This window comes from Schistocerca serialis, chromosome 4, assembly GCF_023864345.2.
Source record: "Schistocerca serialis cubense isolate TAMUIC-IGC-003099 chromosome 4, iqSchSeri2.2, whole genome shotgun sequence".
Taxonomy (NCBI): domain Eukaryota; kingdom Metazoa; phylum Arthropoda; class Insecta; order Orthoptera; family Acrididae; genus Schistocerca; species Schistocerca serialis.
Genome location: NC_064641.1, coordinates 794,030,804 through 794,053,781, shown reverse-complemented (window position 1 = coordinate 794,053,781; position 22,978 = coordinate 794,030,804). Strand labels below are relative to the sequence as shown.

Here is a 22,978-nt window from a genome sequence, read left to right as displayed (position 1 = left end):
CCTGCTTGTGGGATGGAATTCCATGCCTGTTAGACTTGGTCGGTCAATACAAGGAAGGTTAATGCTGGTTGCGGATGACGTTGGAGCTGTCATCCGATGATGTCCCATATATGCTCGATTGGAGACAGATCTGGTGATCGACCAGGCCAACGCAACGTGTTAACAAATGGTTCAAATGGCTCTGAGCACTATGGGATTTAACATCTATGGTCATCAGTCCCCTAGAACTTAAAACTACTTAATCCTAACTAACCTAAGGACGTCACACAACAGCCAGTCATCACGAGGCAGAGAAAATCCCTGACCCCGCCGGGAATCGAACCCGGGAACCCAGGCGCGGGAAGCGAGAACGCTACCGCACGACCAACATCTTAACGCTCTAAAGATATTGGGTTACAAGAGGGATATGTGGACGAGCGTTATCCTGTTGGAAATCCTGTGGAATTCTGTTCATGAATGGCAGCGCAGCAGGTCGAATCACCAGACGCACATACAAATTTGCAGTCAGGGTGCGTTGGATAACCAGGCGAGTGCCTCTGGTGTCATACTAAATCTCACTCCAGACCATAACTCCAGGTGTAGGTCCAGTGTATCTAGCATGGACACAAGTTGGTTGCAGGCCTCCTCACAACCAGAACACGCCGTTACTGGCAGCGAGGCAGAACCGGCTTTATCAGAAAACACAAAGGACCTCCATCTTGGCCTCAATTGAGCTCTCGCTTGAAACCACTGAAGTTGTAAATGGTGGTGGTCTGGGTTCAGTGGAATGCAGGGTGTCTAGCTCGGAGCCGTACAGGAAGTAACCGATTTTTAACAGTTCATTATGTCATTGTGGTGGCAACTGCTGCTGTGGTTGCTACTGCAGATGTAATACGACGTGCCATACGCCGAACACGATGGTCTTCCTTCTCAGTAGCACCACATGGCCGTCCGGAGCCCGATCTTCTTGTGACCGTGCATTCTCGTGACCATCACCGCTAGCAATCATGTACCGTGGGTACAATCGTGCCAAGTCTTTCTGCAGTATCGCAGAAGGAACATCCAACTTGTCGTAGCCATGTTACATGACCTCGTTCAAACTCACTGAGATGCTGATGATGGCGTCTTTCTGTAGCCTTAAAGGGGTTCTTGACTGACATCAGCTCACCACGTAAAATCTCAAAGGTATTTAACGCCACGATCGTTACTGTGTGTATTTAAGGCTAACCTGATTTGCGTCCTCATAGTGACGCTACTCTTAGGCGAGTGGCGCGAAATTTGAATAGATAGCATCTTTCGGATGTAGAGCACGCCTACCATCTTCCGTTTATGTCGCGCAACTCCTCCTTGGCGTTGCGATTTTTTTCCGTTAGTGTATTTTAACACGCAGTTAGTCTACGTTGATTGAGAAGAGTCAGTCGTGGAACCTCTGTACTTTTCTACTGTCCTCCAACAATCATACATCTTTATTTCGGTAAGGATAAGTACTGCGATATGAAAAGATCAAATGTTCTAAAGTAATGGTCGTCAAACTACGTTACGAATCAAGTGTTTGTGCGGCTCCGCGGTTCCCAGTCCTATTTTACAATAATACTAGCTGAGTATCCGACGATGCCCGGGGTATATATTCATCCTAATCTTTTATTAGTCCATCTGCTCTTTCGCTCTCTCTCTCTGTCCGTCTCCTCCCACCTTTGTTTGCCCATCTATCCCCTCTACCTCCTCCTCACCCCCTCCGAGTCCTCTCCTCTTCCTCCTCCTCCTCTTCCTCCTCCCTTTGTCCATCTGGTCCTTCCCCCTGTAATATAATAAAATATTAATATAATAATAAAAAATAAAATGTGAAATGTGGCCTTTTAGATATATTGAATTAATGAGATTATTTTTTCGCCACTCGGACATGCGTAATAAGCTGGGCTATGCCCGTAAAAGGGTAAAGAATCCTTTCATATTAGTTACATCATAAGCGAAACAGCCCTCCTCTTGCTGTTGGTTTATGCTTACCAATTAATACTACTACGTTTTCACCCACAAAATCTTGATCGTGTCCGTGTTGCGTCAATCGGACTTCAGTTGTTCTGGTTACAGTACTACTCGAAATAATAAGTCAGACAAACTTTCAGTTAATGAAACAATACTGTATTCTAGTGTTCGATGCACATAGAAAATACATACTCTTCACTTATTCGTATCGCCTAAAATGGCTGAGTCGATTACGCACCAAGATACTTGCGTCTACCTTCCTTCACTATCAGAGCGCGAAACCCTCCTCGTATTGAGGAACCGGAAAACATCTTATGTTATTTAACATCTGAAAATCAAAAATACATGACGGTAAGCACAGGTTCTACGCTGGGCTACCGCTCCACCTTTTCTCTTTGCCTTTAAAGAAAACAAAAATATAAAAGTAAGAAATGCAAAAGGTTTACCGCACCCCCACTCCCCGTGCGTCTCTCTTCTATCCGTTTCGCCTCTCCTTCTCTCTGTCCATCTCCTGCTTCCCACTATCTCGTCCGTAGCATTCTTGCCCCTCTTCGTCTGTCCATCTCCTCGTTCCCCTTCTTTCTCCACGTTATCATTCCCGCCCACAATAGGAGGCTGCTCGTTCTTACTTCTACAGTATTTCTTTCCAAGTAGTAAGTAGTGTGTATACCAAGTTTGGTTGGTATTTGTAAGAAGCTCTTAGCGTTAGTTGACTTCTCTGGATTCGTCTGTTAGGTGCGACATGCATCTGAACTAGCCACTGGACGCCGCCCGAGTAGCAAATCGGTCAGGGATATTTCGACTGTTGGTGATGTGATTTTGAAGTGGAAACGCGAAGGAACAAACCGCAGCTAAAGCAAGCCCAGACAGACCTCACGTTCTTACGGACAGGGGCCTTCGAGCATTGCTAATGGTTATTCTAAGAAATCTCTTGAGAAGGAATCAATCGTGAGTTCCAGACTAGTACCAGCAGTCCAGCTAGCACAATAGGAAGTTTAAAAAAATGGGTTAGAATGGTCGAGCACCTTCTCGTAAGCCACACATTTCTATAGTCAGAGCTTGAGGTGGTGTAAAGACCGACGTCACTGGACAGTAAATGAATGGAAAATAGAGTTATTTGGAGAGATGACTCACGCTATACTCTGTGGCTATCCGATGAAAGTGGTTGGCTTCGATGAAAGCCCAGAGAACGTTACCTACCATCATTTGTAGTGTGCCAACAGTGAAGTAAGGAGGAAGTGGTTTTACGTTATAGAGGTGTTTGTTGTGTTTACGCTGTGATCCTATTATTGTGCTTAAGAAAACGCTAAATGCCGAAGAATATGAACACACAGCATTTTGTGCTCCAGAAAGTATAGGAGCAGTTCTGAGACGACAGTTATTTGTATCAGCATAACAGTGCACCATATTATAAAGCTGCATCTGTAAGGTAATAATTATGGACAATAAAGCACTCCGTCTTCAGGCCACAACTGGCCCATCGGGACCATCCGACCACAGTGTCATCCTCAGCTGAGGATGCTGACAGGAGGGGCGTGTGGTCAGCACACCGCACTCGCGGTCGTTGTGATGGTTTTCTTAGACCGGAGCTGCTACTATTCGGTCGAGTAGCTCCTCAGTTGGCTTAACGAGGCTGAATGCACCCCGAAAAATGGCAACAGCGCATGGCGGCCCGGATGGTCACCCATCCAAGTGCCGGCCACGCCCGACAGCGCTTAACTGCGGTGATAATTATGGACAATAACACTCCGGAAATAAACTGCCCTGCCCAGAGTCCCTACCTGAAACACACCCATATCATATTCGTATTGAATTGCCTTGTATATAACCTTGAAGTACAAATCAGCGATGAAAGCATCAATTAACACAATACACAAACGAATGAAAGACATTAACTGCCAGTGGGCATTGATTTATATCTATGGGGTAAGTTGAAAAGGATTCGAACCCGTGTCTCCTGCGTACTAGGCAGATGTTTTAGTTGTAATTTCAGTGGCGAACATGGGAGATAATCAGCCAGTCTGCTCATGGTGTCTGCCGCGTAATACTAACTAGCGGACTAATCCTCTGTCCGCAGTTCATGTCCACTGTTTACCTCTGTCCGCAGTTCGGATAATCAAGAGAGGGTGTGTTCGCAGTTCAGAAGTTACTATTGGCTACGCTATCGCACCTCCCATTAGACACAAATTCTCAATTTAAAAAAAAGAATTGTTCAGATGGCTCTGAGCACTATGGGACTTAACATCTGAGGTCATCAGTCTCCTAAACTTAGAATTACTTAAACCTAACTAAACTAAGGACATCACACACATCCATGCCCGAGGCAGGATTTGAACCTGCGACCGTAGCGGTCGCGCGGTTCCGGACTGAAGTGCCTACTCAATTTACACCACACAAAATTCCTTATGAAGTGCCCCTCCTCATTAGTCTCTCATTACCCGTGGCATCTCGCTGATTCCCGTAAGAGCTCGAGTTTGGTGTGCATCTGCACTGAAGGAACCATCGCCTTAATTATATATACGTGGTGTCTATTCTATCGGACATGTGCAAAAGGACTGACACCACATACACTACTGGCCATTAAAATTGCTACACCAAGAAAAAACGCAGATGATAAACGGGTATTCATTGGACAAGTATATTATGCTAGAATTGACATGTGATTACATTTTCAAGCAATTTGGGTGCATAGATCCTGAGAAATCAGTACCCAAAACAACCCCCTCTGGCCGTAATAACGGCCTTCATACGCCTGGGCATGGAGTCAAACAGAGCTTGGATGGTGTGTACAGGTACAGCTGCCCATGCAGCTTCAACACGATTCCACAGTTCATCAAGTGTAGTGACTGGAGTATTGTGACGAGTCATTTGCTCGGCCACCATTGACCAGACGTTTTCTATTGGTGAGAGATCTGGAGAATGTACTGGCCAGGGCAGCAGTCGAACAATTTCTCTATCCAGAAAGGCCTGTACAGGACCTGCAACATGCGGTTGTGCATTATCCTGCTGAAATGTAGGGTTTCGCAGGGATCGAATGAAGGGTAGAGCCACTGGTCGTAACACATCTAAAATGTAACGTCCACTGTTCAAAGTGCCGTCAATGCGAACAAGAGGTTGTAACGCCGGAAATGCATATCCTCCTATTTCCATCTATTGTACTATACATTCTTTTCCTTTATTTGTTACCTGAAGATATGACATTTCTGTGTCTTTGTATATATATATTTATGTCGATGTATAATTGGTTTGTTTTGTAAATATTATTTGTATTTTTACGCTGGGTGTGGCCTAGGGAAAACTATGCTATCGAACGACTACATCGATAGGTCGTGTGGAGAACCAAAGTGTTTAGGATCTTTGGTAGTGTTAACTCTGCCGCATGAAGCGCGGGCAGAGGGAGTCTGGCTGGAGTAGGGCGGTGAAGCAGGTGTGTTGTGTGACGCTCCCGCGAGTTGCCGCGCTTTCGGGGTTTGGCAACATGTAATTGCGCTCGACTTGCTATGATAGTTTCAGACACGGTGTCGCGGACGAGAAGCATTAACTGGTGCACACCAAGAGCCCGTTTCGCCTGGTGACCGTGTCGAGAAGAAGGCGCGCCAAGATCCAACTTCTGCAACAGCGACGGCCGACAATGAGTGACTGTCGCCACCTCCTCGATCGACGACTTCAAACCTTCAATCAACCAACAAGGAAGACTGGAAGCATGCAAAGATTTAGAACTGTATGGCAGACGTCAGCTTTTCAAACTGTTTCAAAATTACAGCAACGTAGCATGAACCTTTGTTGCTCATTGCCCCAATTGCATTACCAAGCATGGTCCCTTCGTTTTCCGGAATGAACCCGAGTGTCGTTGAAATTCAAACGTCAGCATTAAAGTAATATCATTCCATTTCACTGCTTTAATTTCAAAATTCAGTTAAAGTATTCACAGCTGGCTACAATATTTAGATTACACAAGCACAAATTAGGACTGCGAGTTTTGTTACGTATTTTAGCTTACCTGTGACTGCAGCCCAGCTTGGTACGTACTAAATTTTACTATTGTTATTGTTCAGAATCATTTAATTCAAGTTCAAAGTTAAATCTCTTATTTCTAAATAGCGTAGATTCAAGTAGCTTTTGAAATGATTGTTGAGGTAGCCCAAGACTAACCTTATTTTATTGAATTTCGTAGTGCTTCAGAAACAAAGTTCACTATTAATTTCAGTCACTAAATTAACTTTCAATTTTCAGGTTTTATTAATTCTTTTGCTAAATTAAGTCAGAGTGTAGCGAAATTTATTACTTCTGACAAACATTCAGTTTTCACACAACACGTGTCAACCTTCAGTTGCCACGCTTTTAGTGCTAAATATATGTGCATTAATCTTTCATTTTCAGTTATTATAGTAGTTGTCCATGGGACTGGCGACCGTGATTTTTCCCAAATCTCCAATATCTAATTAACGCCAATTAATTGTTAACGTAACGACCGCATATTTACTTTCTTTATTAACTTTACCCCTTTACAAAATTAATTTCCACCAATTTCATATGCATTTTTCATTTAGATGTAACCCTTTCCTCCCTCTTTACCGACAGATTAACTTCGATGACGATTGCTTTTCCCAAATTTCCATTAGGTACACGCAGTTAATTTTTCACTGTCATTAAGGTCGATAAGTGAGGGGGGGGGGTTACAAGGTGACCGAGACGTGTAACCAATGGCACCCCATACCATCATGCCGGGTGATACATCAGTATGGCGATGACGAATACACGTTTCCAATGTGCGTTCACCGTGATGTCGCCAAACACGGATGCGACCATCATGATGCTGTAAACAGAACCTGGATTCATACAAAAAAATGACGTTTTGCCATTCGTGCACCCAGGTTCGTCGTCGAGTACCAGGCAACGCCGGTCAAGTGCTGTTTGTGTATGAGAAATCGGTTGGAAACTTTCCTCATGTCAACATGTGTAGGTGTCGCCCCTTGCGCCAACCTTGTGTGAATGCTCTGAAAAGGTAATCATTTGCATATCACAGCATCTTCTTCCTGTCGGTTAAATTTCGCGTCTGTAGCACGTCATCTTCGTGGTATAGCAATTTTAATGGCCAGTAGTGTATGTTACCAGTTCTAGATGTTAGCGCTAAAATTGTGGAGTTAACATTTGGTTCTCAGGAGGAGACATCGATATCCAACTGACCACAACACGGTAACCTCTATTGTATATTTTACAAAATGTCGTCTAATATTACTGTAAATTCTTTGAAGTACATTAGATGTTCTTCATCAGCGACACTTTCTATCCTTTTTTCTATTCTTCTGACCGTCAATAACGCTAACAACAAAGTGTCGAACCTGACCATAACTTGGCTTGCTATACTACCAAATTACAGCAGTCACCACTTTAAATTTGAATGCGACTGTGCTGTAACATAAAACCAACGGACTGTACCATGCTAGTTTGTGAGGAGCTATTCGAACGAAACGGAAAGCTGCTGTCCGGTGTATATGGAATGAAACTGCTCACTTGCGGAGACACTGAAGATGGGAGCGCCAAAGCCCAGCAACAAATGCGGCGAGCGGCGGACCGCTTCGCTTCCCCGCAACCGGCGCTATACGTCAAGGGGGATTTCGCGGGCGTAACGGGAGGGAACGGGGGTTTCGGAGGCCATCTCGCTATGCTTTCTTTCCTCTTCCCAGAGGAATGGACCTGTCGAGAAAAAGGAAATTTTCTATTTCCTTCCGCTACAACGTCAGATGAATACGGAAGCGCCCGTGCAACAGCTAATATGTTACTCTACACGACGAAAAATGTTCCAACTTCTTTTGTGCCCTGACCTTATACGCGAAATACAAATATCTGCGAAGTGTGGTTACAAACGCTATTTTCATATCACAGAAAACTGTGTGTCTGATAAGCATGAAGCTCCGTTCTACGACTAAATTAATGGTTAATTTAGCTGATGCGTCGGTATCTCGGAGTTGTGCTGAATTGAAAGAACCATCCGTGGGTTTTGTAACTTTTCAATGACTCAAGTCGTTTTAATACACAATAGTAACAACAGTCATAAAGTGGAAGTAAAGAAATCACCTCTAATTACACACTCGTTATCTCCTTACAGACTTTTCAATATCTGTTTTGACAATATGTCACCAATAGAGCTGTTTATCCTCTAGACTCTAGATCAGTGGCCGTCAAACTGCGGCCCGAAAAAAAGTATTTGTTAGGCCCGCGGTTCTCAGCTGTATTTCATAATAATGTGCATCTAGCAGCTATAGCCGAATCCAAAAATGTCAACTAATATTAAGAGCTTTCTTAAGAATGTACTTTCCCTGCTTAGTAACTAACAAAACTACTTAGAGAGATAAAAAGATGCACTTAATTCTAATTGACGTTTGTTAATTCGGCCTTGAGCTAAGTAAAGCTGGTCGTTTACCTCAGCGGCAGAGGGGTAAGTTGTGCAGACCCTGTGGAGTTACAGGATGTGAGAGAGGGAATGTTTTACTGTTTGTCTGCCAGTACTGACAACTCACTGGCGTGCGCGATGTAAACCGACCGGCTGCCGTGTTATACATTTTGAGACGGAAGTAACAAGGATTCTGGAATGCGCATTACAGATATGGTCATCTACAAATGCGGTACTTATTTGTAGCAAGGAATATGACATCATGTTAAAGCTGTTTTAATGCTACACGATGACTAGAAGAAAAATGAAGTTCAAAACAATTACAAATTGCTTTCTGTTGAGGGCAACCACAGCTGAAGTAATCCAGGTTTAGAAATAAATCGCTTTCTCTTGTATATGAACTTTTTTGCTTACAGGAGTTCGTGTAGACAAAAACAACGACATTTTCCAGCAATAATTTATGGATCGAAATGGGAAGTCATGTTCTCACGGAATGAGAGCCTACATCTGCATCAAAATCTACATAAATACTGCGCAAACAGCTGTACGGGGAGTGGAGGGGTTACTTCGAACCAACAGAATGTATTTCCTGTCCTATTCCATTCGCGTCTCGAGCAAGGAAAAATGACTATATACCCCTGAACACAACCTAATTTCCCTTGTCTTATTCTTATGGTAGCTACGTGAGAAACACGATGGTGGCAGCAGAATTGTGCACCAGTCTACTTTGGATAAAGGTTCTCTAATATACCCAGTACGTTGCGCGACAATTGAATCGTGATTATTCCAAGGATTCCCATTAAGTTCCCATAAATTTCAGTTAGACCTCTTTATGAGCTATTCCGACCTGTCACGAACCGAGTAGCTTGTCCCTGAATACGATATTTACTGTCGATCCAGGTTGATAAGAACTCGAAAAGCTGGAACGAAGCTCTAGAACTAGTCGAACTAGTATCGCTTTTCTTTCCAGATTCACTGCGCATTCCAAGTAACCTTAAGACGTCTTCTAGTAGCCTTCCCTAACATTAATTGTACTTGAGCGTCCCATTTTACATCACTTCTTATCATTACCCCTAAATACTAACATGATACCGGGTGGTTATGATCAAAGTGCAGCTACCCAAACAGGCTCAGTGTGCACTGTAGTTATCGTATGGCAACGAAACTTGGCAGACATTCTAATGTATTAATACGGAATAGATTTACGCTGGAAAAAAAATAGTTCAAACTTTGGCCACCAGGTGCAAAACTGCCGCTATGAATGCAAGAAAGACATTGTTGTGACTTGGCAAGACAGCCAAGCCACTATGAGGAAGCCGAAAGGCACGCGTTTAAGCTCACGCAGGCTGGCGTGAGGTCTGGAACAGTTAAAGGAATAGACTAGCAAAATAGGTACGTAGCTTCTGGAATACTTAACTTTAATCCATAATTGGTGAACATCGGTCTGACGGTACATGCATCACAAGATAAATAGCAAATGATAATGGCGCCTTGCTAGGTCGTAGCAAATGACGTAGCTGAAGGCTATGCTAACTATCGTCTCGGCAATTGAGAGAGTAATATGTCAGTGAACCATCGCTAGCAAAGTCGGCTGTACAACTGGGGCGAGTGCTAGGAAGTCTCTCTAGACCTGCCGTGTGGCGGCGCTCGGTCTGCAATCACTGACAGCGGCGACACGCGGGTCCGACTTATACTACCGGACTGCGGCCTTTTTAAAGGCTACCACCTAGCAAGTGTGGTGTCTGACGGTGACACCACAGACATATAGAAAAGTTCCCACATGTAATGGCTTAAGAACAGAACGTGGGCAGAAAGAGTCGAACAAGTGAGAAAGGAATAAAGTTGATTTTATTATTAACTACCGCTTACACAATTTGTTGAATATGAGCACCGGAGACGTCGATGAGATGCTGCATCCGTAAAACGACGTGATCAACAGTTACTTGCATCAGTTCCGGTGGAATCTCAGTATCGTCCTGCTGTACACTGGCCTTCATATCAGGTAAAATCGGACGCGTCCCTATTAAATGCGTTCTTCTAGCTATCCCCAGAGCCAAAAGTCTCACGGATTCATAACAGGTGATGCTTTAGGTCTTGCATCTGGAAAAACTCAGCCAGCCGCTGTGGCCAAGCGGTTCTAGGCGCTTCAGTCCGGAACCTCGCTGCTGCTACGGTCGCAGGTTCGAATCCTGCCTCGGGCATGGATGTGTGTGATGTCCTTAGGTTAGTTAGGTTTAAGTAGTTCTAAGTTCTAGGGGACTGATTACCTCAGAAGTTAAGTCCCATAGTGCTCAGAACCATTTGAACCATTTGAAAAACTCTCGAGATAAGACGTGCGTGGAAGGTTTCATTAAGCGTATCTTTCACTGGCCAAGCGATATGAGGTGTTGCCCCATCTTGAATTAAAACAATGTTGCGCCCTTCCAAAGCAGGAATCATATTTGTACAAGGTCTCGACAACGCTCCGAAGTCACGGTACATCTGACAAGCTTTCTGGGTGTATTTTTTTCGAAGACGAACAGATCGAGAGTAAAAGTGCTTGTGAATCCACATCACAAAGTCACGTACGGCGAGGGCGATGGCTATTCAGGCAACACGAGATTTAACGGTACCCAGAATTCGGGAGTCCTGCGTCCTGCATTCTGCAGGGTACTAGGGTAAAGCCAAAAGTAACGTCTCCTATTTTTTATAAGTAGAGAACTCTGTGTGGCAGTTGGTCATACTGTTGTGAAGAGTGCTTGGATGTTACCGCCAACTGCGAATTGCGCGCAGTTATTCGGTTATTGAACGCAAAGGGCACTGCGCCGATTGAAATCCATTACCAATTGACTGAAATGTATGGTGAGTCGTGCATGGATGTTAAAAATGTTCGTAAGTGTTTTAGAGAGTTTGCAGCTGGTCGGACCGAAATTCACAACGAAAAAAGGAGCGGGAGATCGTCAGTTTCTGAGGAGACAGTGCTGAAGGTTGAGCAAAAATGGGCGAAGATCGGCGGATCACCCAGGATGGTCTCTGCACGTTGGCTCCTGAGGTTTCCCGAAGCACCGCTCACAGAATTTTAACGGAAACATTGAACTACTGGAAGGTGTGCGCAAGATGGGTGCCACACATGGTGACTGAGGACCACATGCGGCAACGAGTTGATCCTTCTCATCGCCTCTCAGCCGAGCAGGACAACTTTCTGGACTCAATTGTCACGGTTGACGAAACCTGGGCACACCACTTTACACCTGAGACCAAGCAACAATCACGCCAGTGGCGGCATTCATCTTCGCCAAAGCCGCGGAAATTCAAACAAACTCAGTCTGATGGTAAAGTCATGACAACCGTTTTTTTGGATCGGAAAGGGGTGTTGTTCGTCGACTTCATGCCCACTGCGACAGGTACTGTGAGACTCTGAAAAAACTCAAACGAGCAATTCAGAACCAGAGAAGAGAAATGTTGAGCAAGGGTGTACACATTCTCCATTACAACGCTCGCCCACACATCGTTCGGCAAACCGTTGCTCTCATGCAACAGTTTCAGTGGAACATAATGACCCACCCTATAGTCTTGACTTGGCGCCCAGTGACTAACACCTGTTCCCTAGGTTAAAAGAACTTTTGGCCGGAAAGCGATTCAGCTCCGACGACGAGGTGAAAGAAGAGGTTCATAACTTTCTGAACAGCATGGCGGTGAGCTGGTACGACATGGGCATACAAAAATTGCCACAGCATCTACAAAAATGCATCGACAGAAATGGTGATTATGTCGAAAAATAGCTAAATGTTCAGGCTATAAACTGTTGTAAACCATTGTAGAAATATGCAGGTCTATGTACTTATAAAAAATAGGAGACCTTACTTTTGGGATTACGCTCGTAAAATGTGGCTCGTCACTCCAAAGAATATTGGCCGTCGTTATGCCATCAACTTCGATCTGTGCCAGAAATCGTGGAGCAAATGCAGAACATTGCTGTGGATTATAAGTTTTCAGCTGATGCATCGTATGGATTTTGTACGGATACCAGCGTGAAACAGACAACGAAACGTCACGTATTGTTGTCCGTGTGTTGGACAATTCTCGTGACACTGCACGATCAGTAAGACTGCCCGGGGCACGCGATGCGTGGTCAGTTACAGCAACAGCAACCACGTCAATAACTTCCGCCGGGTTGGGACGCCTTCCTCTTCCATGTGCCACACCGAGCTCTATTCGAACTTCATTATTATCTTCTTTAAATCATTTGATGACATCGGACGTCTCCGCAGACCTTTCAGTCGGCGATACTCTCTCAGTGCAGCACTGTAATTGCCGCCGTTCACATAAAACAGTCTCACTAACATCGCACGGTCTACATCTACACATCTACATCTACATGGATACTCTGCAGATCACATTCAAGTGCCTGCCAGAGGGTTCATCGAACCACCTTCACAATTCTCTATCATTCCAATCTCGTATAGCGCGCGGAAAGAATGAGCACCTATATCTTTCCGTATGAGCTCTGATTTCCATTATTTTATCGTGATGATCGTTCCTCCGTATGTAAGTCGGTGTCAACAAAATATTTTCCCATTCGGAGGAGGAAGTTGGTGATTGGAATTTCGTGAGAAGATTCCGTCGCAACGAATAACGCCTTTCTTTTAATGATTTCCAGGCCAAATCCTGTATCATTTCTGTGACACTCCCTCCCATATTTCTCCGTAATACAAAAGATGCTGCCTTTCCTTGAACTTTTCCGATGCACTCCGTCAGTCCTATCTGGTAAGGATCCCACGCCGCGCAGCAGTATTCTAAAAGAGGACGGACAAGCGTAGTGTAGGCAGTCTCCTTAGTAGGTCTGTTACATTTTCTAAGTGTCCTGCCAATGAAACTCAGTCTTTGGTCCGCCTTCCCTATAACATTTTCTATGTGCTCCTTCCAATTTATTCCCGGGTTCGATTCCCGGAGGGGTCAGAGATTTTCTCTGCCTCGTGATGACTGGGTGTTGTGTGATGTCCTTAGGTTAGTTAGGTTTAAGTAGTTCTAAGTTCTACGGGACTGATTACCATAGCTGTTAAGACCCATAGTGCTCAGAGCCATTTGAACCAATCCTTCCAATGTAAGTTGTTCGTAATTGTAATACCTAGGTATTTAGATGAATTTACGGCTTTTAGATTAGACTGATTTGTCGTGTAACCGAAGTTTAACGAATTCCTTTTAGCACTCATGTGGATGACCTCACACTTTTCGTTATTTAGGATCAACTGCCACTTTTCGCACCATTCAGATATCTTTTCTAAATCGTTTTGCAGTTTGTTTTGATCTTCTGATGACTTTATTAGTCGACAAACGACAGTGTCATCTGCAAACAACCGTAGATGGCTGCTCTGATTGTCTGATAATTATATAGATAAGGAACAGCAAAGGGCCTATAACACTATCTTGGGGAACGCCAGAAATCACTTCTGTTTTACTCTATGACTTTCCGTCAATTACTACGAACTGTGACCTCTCTGACAGGAAATCACAAATCCAATCACTTAACTGAAAGCCGGCCGCGGTGGTCTCGCGGTTCTAGGCACGCAGTCCGGAACCGTGCGACTGCTACGGTCGCAGGTTCGAATCCTGCCTCGGGCATGGATGTGTGTGATGTCCTTAGGTTAGTTAGGTTTAAGTAGCTCTAAGTTCTAGGGGACTGATGACCAAAGCTGTTAAGTCCCATAGTGCTCAGAGCCATTTGAACCACTTAACTGAAACGATATTCCATAAGCACGCAATTTCACTACGAGCCGCTTGTGTTGTACAGTGTCAAAAGCCTTCCGGAAACCCAGAAATACGGAATCGATCTGAAATCCCTTGTCAACAGCACTCAACACTTCATGTGAATAAAGAGCCAGTTGTGTTTCACAGGAACGATGTTTTCTAAGCCCGTGTTGACTGTGTGTCAATAGACCGTTTTCTTCGAGGTATTCATAATGTTCGAACACAATATATGTTCCAAAATCCTGCTGCATATCGACGTTAATTATATGGGCCTGTAATTTAGTGGATTACTCCTATTAACTTTCTTCAATATTGGTGTGACCTATGCAACTTTCCAGTCTTTGGGTGCGGATCTTTCGTCGAGCGAACGGCTATAAATGATTTTAAGTATGGAGCTAATGCATCAGCATACTCCGAAAGGAACCTAATTGGTATACAGTCTGGACCAGAAGACTTGCTCTTATTAAGTGATTGAAGTTGCTTCACTACTCCGAGGATATTTACTTCTACGTTACTCATTTTGGCAGCTCTGCTTGATTCGAATTCTGGAATATTTACTACGTCTTCTTTTGTGAAGGCATTTCGGAAGGCTGTGTTTAGTAAGCTTTGGCAGCACTGTCTTCGAAAATATCTCCATTGTTATCGCGCAGAGAAGGCATTGATTGTTTCTTGCCGCGAACGTACTTCACATACGACCGGAATCTCTTTGAATTTTCTACCAGGTTTCGAGATAAAGTTTCGTTGTGGAAACTGTTATAGGCATCTCACATTGAAGTCCGCGCTAAATTTTGAGCTTCTCTAAAAGATCGCCAATCTTGGGGATTTTACATCTGTTTAAATTTGGCATGTTTGTTTCGTTGTTTCTGCAACAGTGTTCTAATCCGTTTTGTGTACTAAGGAGGATCAGCTCCGTCGTTTGTTAATTTATTTGGTATATATCTCTCAACTGCTGCCGATACTATTTCTTTGAATTTAAGTCACATCTGGTTTACACTTATTAATTTAGAATGAGTGGAGATTGTCTCTTGCGTAGGCGTCTAGTGAATTTTTATCTGCTTTTGTGAATAGGTAGACTATATTTTTCGCTTATTTTTCGAGGATTTGGGGATTACAATATTCAATCTCGCAACGACAGCTCTGTGTTCACTAATCCCTGAATCGGCTTGGATGCTCGTTATTAACTCAGGATTATTTGTTGCTTAGAGGTCAAGTGTGTTTTCACAACCGTTTACTATTCGCGTAAACTCATGAACTAACTGCTCGAAATAATTTTCAGAGAAAGCGTTTAGCACTATTTCGGATGATATTTTATGCGTACCTCCGGAAATAAACATGTATTTTCGCCAACATATCGAGGGTAAATTAAAGTCACCACCAACTATGATCGTATGAGTCGGGTACGGGTTTGAAATCAAACTCAAGTTTTCTTTGAGCCTTTCGGCAACTGTATCATCTGAATTGGGAGGTCGGTAAAAGGATTCAATTATTATTTTATTCCGGTTGCCAACAATGACCTCTGCCCATACTAACTGACACGAAGTATCTACTTCAATTTCGCGAGAAGATAAACTACTTCTGTCAGCAACAAACACGCCATCGCCAAACGTGTTTAGCCTATCCTTCCGGAACACCTTTAGGTTCTTCGCAAAAATTTCGGCTGAGCTTATATCCGGTTTTAGCAAGATTTCGGTGCCTATAACGATTTGAGCATCAGTGCTTTCTATTAGCGCTTGGAGCTCTGGTACTTTCCCAACACAGCTACGACAATTTAAAACTTGTTGTTCTTTTCTTTTTTTCTATAGTTTTTCACACGACAGCGTGGATTTTATACCGTCACACAAACAGCATACAGCGCCAGATTTTCATTTGGTGGCCACAATTAGAACTAATTTGTTTTCCAGCGTTAAACGGTTCCACATTAACGCATTAACATGTCCAACAACTTTCGCTGCCATACGGTAATTACAGCCCACGCTTTACCTCTATGAGTAGCTGCACTTTAGCTATAGGCAACCGGGTAGAAGTGCTCAAAATATTCTCCAACAATCTTGCAGTCATATACTATACAGTTCTTCCTGTTTTTTTTTTTTTTTTTCTTATAGAAATTTTCTTGTATATATCCACTGTAACGATTCGAGCCTAGGCAGGAAGGCTTTATGTGAAAATGAAAATTGCCACAATACACTGGTACATCGTTGCGCTACGTCACCGAAAGAGCGCCACCACGTGTCTATTGGTGCCCGGCTCGCTACCGAAACCAGGGACATTCCGTCACTGGACGTACATGACATCTGCGGCAGCAGCACCACAACAAACCCGGTTTGGCACGCATAAATACTGCCTGGCCAGGCAGACCATGACTCGACGACCGTCACAGTGCTGTCCTCTGCCATGAAATCTTTACCGCTGCATCGTCAGCGTGACAGGATAGCCTGCCAGAGGGTCCAGCCATCATCGGGTGGGCTGAGGGTCTACTTGAGCCATAGTGTGGCGCCCACCAGTTTTGGTCATCTCCAGCCAACCGCTACACCAGAGTTCGCTCCTCGGACGTTTATGTTCCCGTCACCTACTATGTCTAAAGCAGGTTGCCAGCCGTCTCACATTTGACTGCCAGTACAAGTCTGTGACACCAGGTCCTGGGTTAGTTTGGTCTCTGGCTGGGATTCTTTACCACCGACTGAAGCGCCGGGCGTAGACCGCTCTGAGCGTAATAGCTGCCTGCGCCTTGACATTAACTCGTCGCTGCCGGGGTCCGTGTGTCGAGGCGCGTTTTCCAGAGCCGCCGGATGTGGGCTTGAGGCTGTAATACTAACTGCTGCGAAAGAATGAACTACTGTCTTTGAGAAGCTTCGGACTCACCCGAACTATCATCCTCCACAAGAGCCCACCTACAGCCCCTATGCCATTTTAAAGAAAACTGCCACTCATTATACTAAGTGGAAATTTTGTCCAAGTCTTTCTGTATTTCTTTACAATCTTCAAAAAATGGCTCTGAGTACTATGGGACTTAGGACATCACACACATCCATGTCCGAGGCAGGATTCGAACCTGCGATGGTAGCGGTCGCGCGGTTCCAGACTGTAGCACCTAGAACCGTTCGGACACCCCGGCCGGCTTTACAATCTTCCAACGGCGATACTCTCCTGTAGATAATATCATCGTCAGCGAACTATCTGAGATATTACGTATGTTGAGGACATTAGACGTCCTACTTGGCTTCCTTCGGGCACACTCAATGTTGCTTTACTTCTGCCAGTACCTCGCCTCCTACCTCCCAAACTTCACAGAAGCTCTCCTGCGAACCTATCAGAACTAGCGCTCCTGGAAGGAAGGATATTGCGGAGACATGGCTTAGCCACAGCCTGGGGGATGTTTCCAGAATGAGATTTTCACTCTGCAGCGCTGATACGAAACTTCCTGGCAGATTAAAACTGTGTGCCGGACCGACACTCGAACTCAGGACCTTTGCCTTTCGCGGGCAAGTGCTCTACCAACTGAGCTACCCAAGCACGACTCACGCCCCGTCCTCACAGCTCGGTCCGGCACGCAGTTTTAATCTACCAGGAAATTTCATATCAGCGCACACTCCGCTACAGAGTGAAAAATCTCTTTCTGGCGTTAAAATATGTTTATCGTCAGTGTTTCAAATCTACTGCTAAACGCACACCGCGCTTGCTTACGATACAGGGAGGTGAAAAAAGATCCAGATGGAATCCGCACTACTAACGTCCGCTGGTCTGATACACTGGCCAACGTGAGTGCGGTTTCTAGTCACTGTTCCACAACTGTGCCTCAGAAAATGCCAACTATATAACTTGGCTACAGGAAAAAGTCTCCAACCACGAAGTTAAAACAAAATAAATTTGCCGATAATGAAAAGATTGGGTTCTGTGCAACGGAATAAGCACTAGGAATGAGTCACTACGCGCTTTGTACAAGAGAGGAGGTTATACCTTTCTTGCAAATATAGGGATGCAGACGTCCCCGGTGAGCTTCACTGACGAAATCCTATCAGGTCATATTCCGAGACGTCGCGTCCTGCTGATGAGTTCTCTATTCGTCACCTTCAGGTGAATTGGCGTGTTCATGTCCAGTTCGTCCCTTTACAGCCCTGGACCGCAGGCTTGTCTGCCGAGAGCTCTCAACGGGTAAGGCAGTCTCATGCCGCCGGAAGAGATGTCGCCACTAATGCTAACCCCTCCCTCAACCTTCCCCCAAACCCGTCTACGGCCACATGTCGGGTGGAAGGGTGACCGGACGTCGAGTCCTGGTGCCTCCATCGCTTTCATATCAGAGTGCTCCTGACGTATTAGAGCTAACGTCGCATACCAGGCGGAGCTAAGTTGGAAACGACAGTCCTGGTTGACAAGATTGTCGTGTACACTTATTTACACAGCCTCGGCCATGGCCGACTCCCGTAACCTGTTGGCGCAGTACATCATCTTTGTCTGTTCAGAAACACACACGTGGCCTTTGTTGATGCTGTGTTCTGCCCCTGCAGACTTGTCGGTTTGGTCGATTTGTCCTGACTGAATGCTCTTCAAAAGCAGGAATTTCCACTGTGTCCTATAACAAACATTATAAATTCGTTAAAGTACGATGAGGTGGCAAAAGTCATGGGATCGTGATATGCACGTATACAGATAGTGCTAGTGCCGCGTACGCAAGGTGTAAAAGGGCACAGCATAGGCGGAACTGTCATTTGTGCGGAGGTGATTCATGTGAAAAGGTTTGACATCAGAATGATTTAACTTTTACTATAATCTACAGTCTGTCATTTTACAATTTTAATTTTCATGTGACGGCGAAACTACTCCAGCAGGGGGTGTCCACGACACAAAAAAAAATGGTTCAAATGGCTTTGACCATTATGGGACTTAACTTCTGAGGTCATCAGTCCCCTAGAACTTAGAACTACTTAAACCTAACTAACCTAAGAACATCACACACATCCATGCCCGAGGCATGATTCGAACCTGCGACCGTAGCGGTCACTCGGATCCCGACTGTAGCGCCTAGAACCGCTCGGCCACCCCGGCCGGCTCCACGACACACGACACACTTTCTAACGCCACATAAAATCACCAACTTATTCCAGGTACAACGCTTGAATTAGCTGCACGTTGTCATACTGTCAGAAACAAACTTCGTGAAAGGACATTATCATTGTTCTACAGAAGTCGCTTATACACGAGCAGTCCTGTTTTCTCCCCTACCCGACTCAACTCCCATTCGTTACCTCGCTACTTAGTTCCACGTAATTTGTGCCAGCCGACTCGGAAACAGAAGGGCGTCGAGGGGTAGCTGGAGGGGGTGGGGGAGGGGGTCACGATTTAGTGCAATCTGCCCGGCGCCGAGAACTAGTTCCGCTTTTAATTTGAGTTTCTTGTTAACTCCATTTTCCTTTTATTCGAACAACAGCCTGCTGCCATTATACCCTCTCCCGCTCCATCCGTTTCCCATTTACATGCCAGCTTAGGTTAAAATAAATCGACAGACAACACAGTACCAGAAAGGGGCTACAATTTCCAGACTCGTTACAACAGAGATAAACGCGTTAGAACTTTCCGTTACTCAGTAACTCGATAATCAGCACAATTATTTCGCAATCGATAATCATTTCGCCACAACGATGAAAAGAATTACTCGTCTGGCAAGAGACCATCATTCGAAAATACGTTCTTCCAAGAAAATAGCTCCCTGTATCTACAGCATCTACATAGCGTCCAGATTTATACTTTACACGCAGGGACTTTTTGTGTGATACATCTCCACAAAGAAAGACATTTTTACAGAATATTTCTTCGTTATTATATGTGAATGTATTGCTACAAAGCGAGATACAGAATTGAAAATTTTATTGGAATTCCTATTCAGCCGACAACTTACTTGACACCGATATTTATACTCGATGGAAAAGTTTTTGTAGATGCACGTACCATCAGAGGGTATGTGAAACATCCCATTTGAATGCAAAGAATGTCTGCTGATAAAACTTCTACGTTACTTGATTTTCAAACTCCAGAGTGAAACTGAACGTCCTGAGACTGATTTCTATTTACTTATTCTGATCATTACTAAACTGACATACAATATTTTAGCGCAACACAATCTGATTTTCAATAATCCCTACAAAAGAATAGCACTGACTAACAGTAGCCTGTACCCTCCATGAATCACTTACCTCACCAAAATCTTCGTTACTCGAACTACTGCAATACAGTGAGCGCCAATACTGCCAGCTACATAAAAGATTCTAACTACTGAAGGCACTAACTACTGATAGGCATATAGTTAGCAAACGAAAGATTTTGATAGAGAAAAAACAATGTATTTACCTTATATATATATATATATATATATATATATATATATATATATATATATATATATAAAAATTCGTGACATACAGTTTAACAAATTTCCTTTTCCTCATATTAACATCACATAACTCCGGCATTTCTCTCCCCACTTCCACCACTGCTGACGGCTCACCTCCAACTGCCCAACACTACACTGGCGAATGACTTCCAACAACGAGTCCAACCAGCCATAGACTGCACACAGCGCAGTCAGCGATTTTAATGCAGAGCGCTACGTGGCGTTACCAACATAAAAACATAAACAGCCTACTTACATATGTAAATAACCAGAATTGCTGCTGTTTGTCAATATGTGTATTCCTATACTAGATTCTATACGATATTTGGTATTGATACAAATTAAAGTTGCGGCCAAGGCTGCAGTCCTCCTGCCTCGGCCAGCCTTCCTTTGTGTCCCATCGTCTGACATTAGTGGGGTTGTTTGTAAGAGGTTTGTGTCATTATGGTGGGATACTTGGTCGCCACTTCAAGGAAATAAGCTCCGGGCCATAAAACCGTTCCCAACAGCTTGGACAACATCCTCCCGACCATCTCGGCGAGAGGAGGTCATTTTGGCCAGGTTGCGGATTGGGCATTGCCGGTTTAGCCACCGCTACCTGCTATCCAGTGACCCCGCCCCGCAGTGCCCTTTGGTCATGCATTGACAGTGCGCCATGTTATATTGTCGTGTCCTCGTCTTAATCTCGTGTTTTCCTGTCTCTGCCATCTACCTTACAGGAAATTTTAGCTGATGACGTGCAACGACATCTAACTCTTTTAATTGTTTTATCTGCGACTTTGTAAGAACTTTCTGGTGCCCCCCCCCCCCCCCCATGAGTTTTCCCAGATTCAATGTGCACTTACATTTGTGACTGGGCGCTAATGACCTTAGTAGTTGAGCGCCCTAAAACCCCACAAAAAAAATTAAAGTTGTGTCGATACCTCGATAATACAGAAATAAAAGTAACGTACCTATAGTATAGCAAGATCTTGATTATCTACGTAATTTTTAACTTTTTCTGGAACGCAGAGGAACTTATTTTGAACCGAAGAGGGACACTCGTACCTACATTGAGAGCAAAAATCGCAGCACCAAAAAATTATTATATTAAAGTAACGAAATATGGGGAATACACTTGTTTAGGTAACATATTTAAGTGATTAACATGTAAGCACGAGATAAGTCACCGCAATTGTGAAATGCAGTTACATTAATAACCGATGTAACCTCCAGAATGTTGAGTGCAAGCAAAGCTGTACAGGTGTCAGATGTCAGTTTGTGGGCTGGAGTTCCATGTCTGTTGCACTTGGTCCGTCAATACAGGGACGGTTAATGCTGGTTGTGGATGACGCTGAAGTTGTCCGATGGTGTCTCATATGTGCTCGATTGGAGACAGATCTGATGATCAAGCAGGCCGAGGCAACAAGCGGACACTCTGTAGAGCATGCTTGGTTACAATAGTTGTATGTGGGTGAGCGTTATCCTTCTGGGAAACACCCCTGGAATGCTGTTCATAAATGGCAACACAAGTCGAATCACCAGACTGAGTACAAATTTGCATCATAACGCCCTGGGATAACCACGAGAGTGCTACTGCTGTCGTGTGAAATCTCACCCTAGTCCATAATTCCAGGTGTAGGTATAGTGTGCCCAGCACACGGAAAGGTTGGTATCAGGCCCTCAACTGGCCTTCTCCTAACCAACACACGACCATCAGGCAGAACCAGCTTTCATCCCAAAACACAACAGTCCTCCACCCTGACCTCCAATGAGCTCTCGCTTGACACCACTCAAGTCGTAAATGGTTTGGGTTTGGGGTCAGTGGGATGCACGCTACAGGAAGTCTGTTTGGGAGATATCCTTGAAAACCGATTTTTAACAGTTCATCGTGTCATTGCGGTGCCAACCGCTGCTCAGATTGCTGCTGCAGATGTAGTACGATGCGTCACAGCCATACCCCGAACTCGATGGTCTTCTTTCTCCGTAGTGGCACGAGCCGTCCGACCGTACATTCACGTGACCACCGCTGCCAATAATCACGTACCGTGGCCACATTCGTGCGATGTCCTTTTGCAATATCGTGGAAGGAACACCCAACATTCTCGTAGCTCTGTTACGTCATCTCGTTCAAACTCAATGAGGTGTTGATAATGGCGCCTTTGTCGCCTTAAAGACATTCTTGACTAACATCAGCTCATCATATCCAGTCCCAAATGTAACTAACGCTCACGACCGTTACAGTGTGTATTTGAAGCGAACCTGATTTGCATCCTCATAGTAACGCCACTCATATGCGACTGGCACGAAATTGGAACAGACATCTTTCAGCTGTGGAAATACGCCTACCAACTTTCGTTTAAGACGCATACTTTGTTCTTGCTGTTGCGATTTTTTGCCGCCAGTGTATATTATTAAACGGTTAAAACGATCACTCAATTCAATTGCAGGTTGCCTACCAAACAACCACCAGGGCCAACGAAAATTAAATTTTCAGTATACTATTTCATATAATAAGTGAATTTAAAAATTTG

At 44.4% G+C, this 22,978-nt stretch overlaps 1 protein-coding gene across 1 annotated transcript in view; it reads right to left on the bottom strand.

The window, feature by feature from the left end:
• Positions 1–22,978, bottom strand: part of LOC126474771 (uncharacterized) — a 790,273-nt gene that overhangs the window by 507,808 nt on the left and 259,487 nt on the right. The window lies entirely within an intron of this gene.